Source organism: Lolium rigidum, chromosome 1 (assembly GCF_022539505.1).
Source record: "Lolium rigidum isolate FL_2022 chromosome 1, APGP_CSIRO_Lrig_0.1, whole genome shotgun sequence".
NCBI classification, from domain to species: Eukaryota; Viridiplantae; Streptophyta; class Magnoliopsida; order Poales; family Poaceae; genus Lolium; species Lolium rigidum.
Genome location: NC_061508.1, coordinates 344,582,093 through 344,588,092, shown reverse-complemented (window position 1 = coordinate 344,588,092; position 6,000 = coordinate 344,582,093).

Genomic DNA, 6,000 nt, shown 5'->3' with positions numbered 1-6,000 from the left:
GTTGTTGTAATTCTATAGACATACCTTGGACCCGCATATGTTTCGTTGTACCACTCGAGCGATATAATACTAGTGGAACGGTGTTTCATTGGTGTTATATCGTACTTGCATACTACACCATGCAAGCAGGTATGCCGGGTCACCACACCGCCATCCAACCGCATCTATGCCTAAAAGTCCACCTTCAGTGTTATCATCCGAACCCCTCCAAGCATTAAGTTGCTAACAACGTACAATTGCATTAAGTATGGTGCGTAATGTAATCAACAACTACATCCCTGACATAGCGCCAATGTTTTATCCCTAGTGGCAACAAAGACAACACAACCTTAGAACTTTCTCGTCACCGTCCTGTGTGTCAATGCATGAACCCACTATCGAGCATAAGTACTCCCTCTTGGAGTTAAAAGTAAAAACTTGGCCGTAGCCTCTACTAGAAACGGAGAGCATGCAAGATCATAAACAACACATGTATAATAACTTGATAATTAACATGACATAGTATTCTCTATCCATCGGATCCCGACAAACACAACATATAGAATTACAGTATAGATGATCTTGATCATGTTAGGCAGCTCACAAGATCTAACAATGAAGCACAATGAGGAGAAGACAACCATCTAGCTACCGCTATGGACCCATAGTCCAGGGGTAGACTACTCACTCATCACTCCTGAGGCGACCATGGCGGTGTAGAGTCCTCCCGGAGATGAATCCCCTCTCCGAGCAGGTGCCGGAGGCGATCTCTCGGATCCCCCGAGATGGGATCGGCGGCGACGGCGTCTCGCAAGGTTTTCCGTATCGTGGCTCTCGCACCGGGGGTTTCGTCACGCGAGGCTTTAAGTAGGCGGAAGGGCAAGTCAAGAGGCGGCACGGGGGCCCACACCATAGGCCGGCGCGGCCAGGGCGGGGCCGCGCCGCCCTAGGGTTTGGCCACCCCGTGGCCCCTCTTCGTCTCGTCTTCGGACTTCGGAAGCTTCGTGGAAAAATAGGCCCTCGGGCTTTGATTTCGTCCAATTCCGAGAATATTTCGTTACTAGGATTTCTGAAACCAAAAACAGCAGTAAAACAAAGAATCGGCACTTCAAGCATCTTGTTAATAGGTTAGTTCCGTAAAATGCACGAATATGACATAAAGTGTGCATAAAACATGTAGGTATCATCAATAATATGGCATAGAACATAAGAAATTATCGATACGTCTGAGACGTATCAAGCATCCCCAAGTTTAGTTCTCGCTCGTCCCGAGCAGTGTAAAACGATAACAAAGATAATTTCTGAAGTGATATGCCATCATAACCTTGATCATACTATTTGTAAACATATGTAGTGGATGCAGCGATCAAAACAATGGTGATGACATGAGTAAACAAGTGAATCATAAAGCAAAGACTTTTCATGAATAGTACTTCAAGACAAGTATCAATAAGTCTTGCATAAGAGTTAACTCATAAAGCAATAAATCAAAGTAAAGGTATTGAAGCAACACAAAGGAAGATTAAGTTTCAGCTGTTGCTTTCAACTTGTAACATGTATATCTCATGGATAATTGTCAACATAGAGTAATATAACAAGTACAATATGCAAGTATGTAAGAATCAATGCACGGTTCACACAAGTGTTTGCTTCTTGAGGTGGAGAGAGATAGGTGAACTGACTCAACATAAAAGTAAAGAGAATGGTCCTTCAAAGAGGAAAGCATCGATTGCTATATTTGTGCTAGAGCTTTTATTTTGAAAACATGAAACAATTTTGTCAACGGTAGTAATAAAGCATATGAGTTATGAAAGTTATATCTTACAAGTTGCAAGTCTCATGCATAGTATACTAATAGTGCCCGCACCTTGTCCTAATTAACTTGGACTACCGGATCTTTGCAATGCACATGTTTTGACCAAGTGTCACAATGGGGTACCTCCATGCCGCCCGTACAAAGGTCTAAGGAGAAAGCTCGCATTTTGGATTTCTCGCTTTTGATTATTCTCAACTTAGACATCCATACCGGGACAACATGGACAACATGATAATGGACTCCTCTTTTATGCATAAGCATGTGGCAACAATTATTATTCTCATATGAGATTGAGGATATGTGTCCAAACTGAAACTTCCACCATGAATCATGGCTTTAGTTAGCGGCCCAAAGTTCTTCTCTAACAATATGCATGCTCCAACCATGAAGGTGGTAGATCTCTCTGCTTCGTACAAGACGGACATGCATAGCAACTCACATGATATCCAACAAGGAATAGTTGATGGCGTCCCTGTAAACATGGTTACCGCTCAACAAGCAACTTAATAAGAGATAAAGTGCATAAGTACATATTCAATACTACAATAGTTTTTAAGCTATTTGTCCCATGAGCTATATATTGCAAAGGTGAATGATGGAATTTTAAAGGTAGCACTCAAGCAATTTACTTTGGAATGGCGGATAAATACCATGTAGTAGGTAGGTATGGTGGACACAAATGGCATAGTGGTTGGCTCAAGTATTTTGGATGCATGAGAAGTATTCCCTCTCGATACAAGGTTTAGGCTAGCAAGGCTATTTGAAACAAACACAAGGATGAACGGTACAGCAAAACTCACATAAAAGACATATGGTAAACATTATAAGACTCCATACCGTCTTCCTTGTTGTTCAAAACTCAATACTAGATGTTATCTAGACTCTAGAGAAACCAAATATGCAAACCAAATTAGCAAGCTCTAAGTATTTCTTCATTAATGGGTGCAAAGTATATGATGCAAGAGCTTAAACATGAGCACAACAATTGCCAAGTATCAAATTATCCAAGACATTTTAGAGTTACTACATGTAGCATTTTCCAATTCCAACCATATAACAATTTAACGAAGGAGAAACTTCGCCATGAATACTATGAGTAGAGCCTAAGGACATATTTGTCCATATGCAACAGCGGAGCGTGTCTCTCTCCCATAAAGTGAATGCTAGGATCCATTTTATTCAAACAAAACAAAAAACAAAAACAAACCGACGCTCCAAGCAAAGTGCATAAGATGTGGCCGAATAAAAATGTAGTTTCAGGGAGGAACCTGATAATGTTGTCGATGAAGAAGGGGATGCCTTGGGCATCCCCAAGCTTAGACGCTTGAGTCTTCTTAATATATGCAGGGGTGAACCACCGGGGCATCCCCAAGCTTAGAGCTTTCACTCTCGTTAATCATATTGCATCATACTCCTCTCTTGATCCTTGAAAACTTCCTCCACACCAAACTCGAAACAACTCATTAGAGGGTTAGTGCATAATAAAAATTCACATGTTCAGAGGTGACACAATCATTCTTAACACTTCTGGACATTGCATAAAGCTACTGGACATTAATGGATCAAAGAAATTCATCCAACATAGCAAAAGAGGCAATGCGAAATAAAAGACAGAATCTGTCAAAACAGAACAGTCCGTAAAGATGGATTTTATTAGGCCACCAGACTTGCTCAAACGAAAATGCTCAAATTGAATGAAAGTTGCGTACATATCTGAGGATCATGCTCGTAAATTGGCATAATTTTCTGAGCTACCTACAGGGAGATAGACCCAGATTCGTGACAGCAAAGAATTCTGAAACTGCGCAGTAATCCAAATCTAGTACTTACTTTTCTATCAAAGACTTTACTTGGCACAACAAAACATACAACAAAGATAAGGAGAGGTTGCTACAGTAGTAAACAACTTCCAAGACACAAAATAAAAACAAAGTACTGTAGGTAAAAACATGGGTTGTCTCCCATAAGCGCTTTTCTTTAACGCCTTTCAGCTAGGCGCAGAAAGTGTAACTCAAGTAACATCAAGAGATGAAGCATCAACATCATAATTTGTTCTAATAATAGAATCATAAGGTACCTTCATTCTCTTTCTAGGGAAGTGTTCCATACCTTTCTTGAGAGGAAATTGATATTTAATATTACCTTCCTTCATATCAATAGTAGCACCAACTGTTCGAAGAAAAGGTCTTCCCAATATAATGGGGCAAGATGCATTGCATTCAATATCCAAGACAACAAAATCAACGGGGACAAGGTTATTGTTAACCATAATATGAACATTATCAACTTTCCCCAAAGGTTTCTTTTTAGCATTATCAGCGAGATTAACATCCAAATAACAATTCTTCAATGGTGGCAAGTCAAGCATATCATAGACTTTTTTAGGCATAACAGAAATACTTGCACCAAGATCACATAAGGCATTACAATCAAAATCTTTGATTCTCATTTTAATGATGGGCTCCCAACCATCCTCTAGCTTTCTAGGAATAGAAGTTTCAAGTTTTAGTTTCTCTTCTCTAGCTTTTATGAGAGCATTTGTAATATGTTTTGTGAAAGCCAAATTTATAGCGCTAGCATTGGGACTCTTAGCAAGTTTTTGCAAGAACTTTATAACTTCAGAGATGTGGCAATCATCAAAATCTAAATCATTACAATCTAAAGCAATGGGATTATCATCCCCAAGGTTGGAAAAAATTTCAGCAGCTTTATCACAAGCAGCTTCATAGCTTTAGCAGCTTAGTAATTTTGCGCGCTTTGCACTAGGAGTAGAAGCATTGCCAACACCAATTATTTTATCATGGATAGTAGGAGGTGCAGCAACATATGAATCATTAGCATTGCTAGTGGTGGTAATAGTCCAAACTTTAGCTACATTTTCCTTTTTAGCTAGTTTTTCATTTTCTTCTCTATCCCACCTAGCTCGCAGCTCAGCCATTAATCTTATATTCTCATTAATTCTAACTTGGATGGCATTTTCTGTAGTAACAATTTTATTTTCAATATCCCTATTAGGCATAACTTTCGATTTCAAAAGATCAACATCGGAGGCAAGACTATCAACTCTAGAAACAAGAATATCAATTTTATTGAGCTTTTCCTCAACTGCATTTGTTAAAGGCAGTTTGTGTACTAATAAATTCTTTAAGCATGGCCTCAAGTCCAGGGGGTGTATTCCTATTATTGTTGTAAGAATTCCCATAAGAATTAGCATAACCGTTACCATTATTATAAGGATATGGCCTATAGTTATTACTAGAATTGTTCCGATAAGCATTGTTGTTGAAATTATTATTTTTAATGAAGTTTACATCAACATGTTCTTCTTGGGCAACCAATGAAGCTAATGGAACATTATTAGGATCAACATTAGTCCTATCATTCGCAAGCATAGACATAATAGCATCAACCTTATCATTCAAGGAAGAGGATTCTTCAACTGTAATTTACCTTCTTACCTTGTGGAGCTCTTTCCGTGTGCCATTCAGAGTAATTAACCATCATATTATCAAGAAGCTTTGTTGCTTCACCAAGAGTGATGGACATAAAGGTACCTCCAGCAGCTGAATCCAATAAATTCCGTGAAGAAAAATTTAGTCCCGCATAGAAGGTTTGGATGATCATCCAAGTAGTCGACTCCATGGGTTGGGCAATTTTTAACCATAGATTTCATTCTTTCCCAAGCTTGAGCAACATGTTCATTATCTAATTGTTTAAAATTCATTATGCTACTCCTCAAAGATATAATTTTAGCAGGGGGATAATATCTACCAATAAAAGCATCCTTGCATTTAGTCCATGAATCAATACTATTCTTAGGCAGAGATAGCAACCAATCTTTAGCTCTTCCTCTTAATGAGAAAGGGAACAATTTTAATTTTATAATGTCACCATCTACATCTTTATACTTTTGCATTTCACATAGTTCAACAAAATTATTGAGATGGGCAGCAGCATCATCGTAACTAACACCGTAAAATTGCTCTCTCATGACAAGATTAAGTAAAGCAGGTTTAATTTCAAAGAATTCTGCTGTAGTAGCAGGTGGAGCAATAGGTGTGCATAAGAAATCATTATTATTTGTGCTAGTGAAGTCACACAACTTAGTATTTTCAGGGTTGGCCATTTTAGCAATAGTAAATAAAGCGAACTAGATAAAGTAAATGCAAGTAAACTAATTTTTTGTGTTTTTGATATAGAGTGCA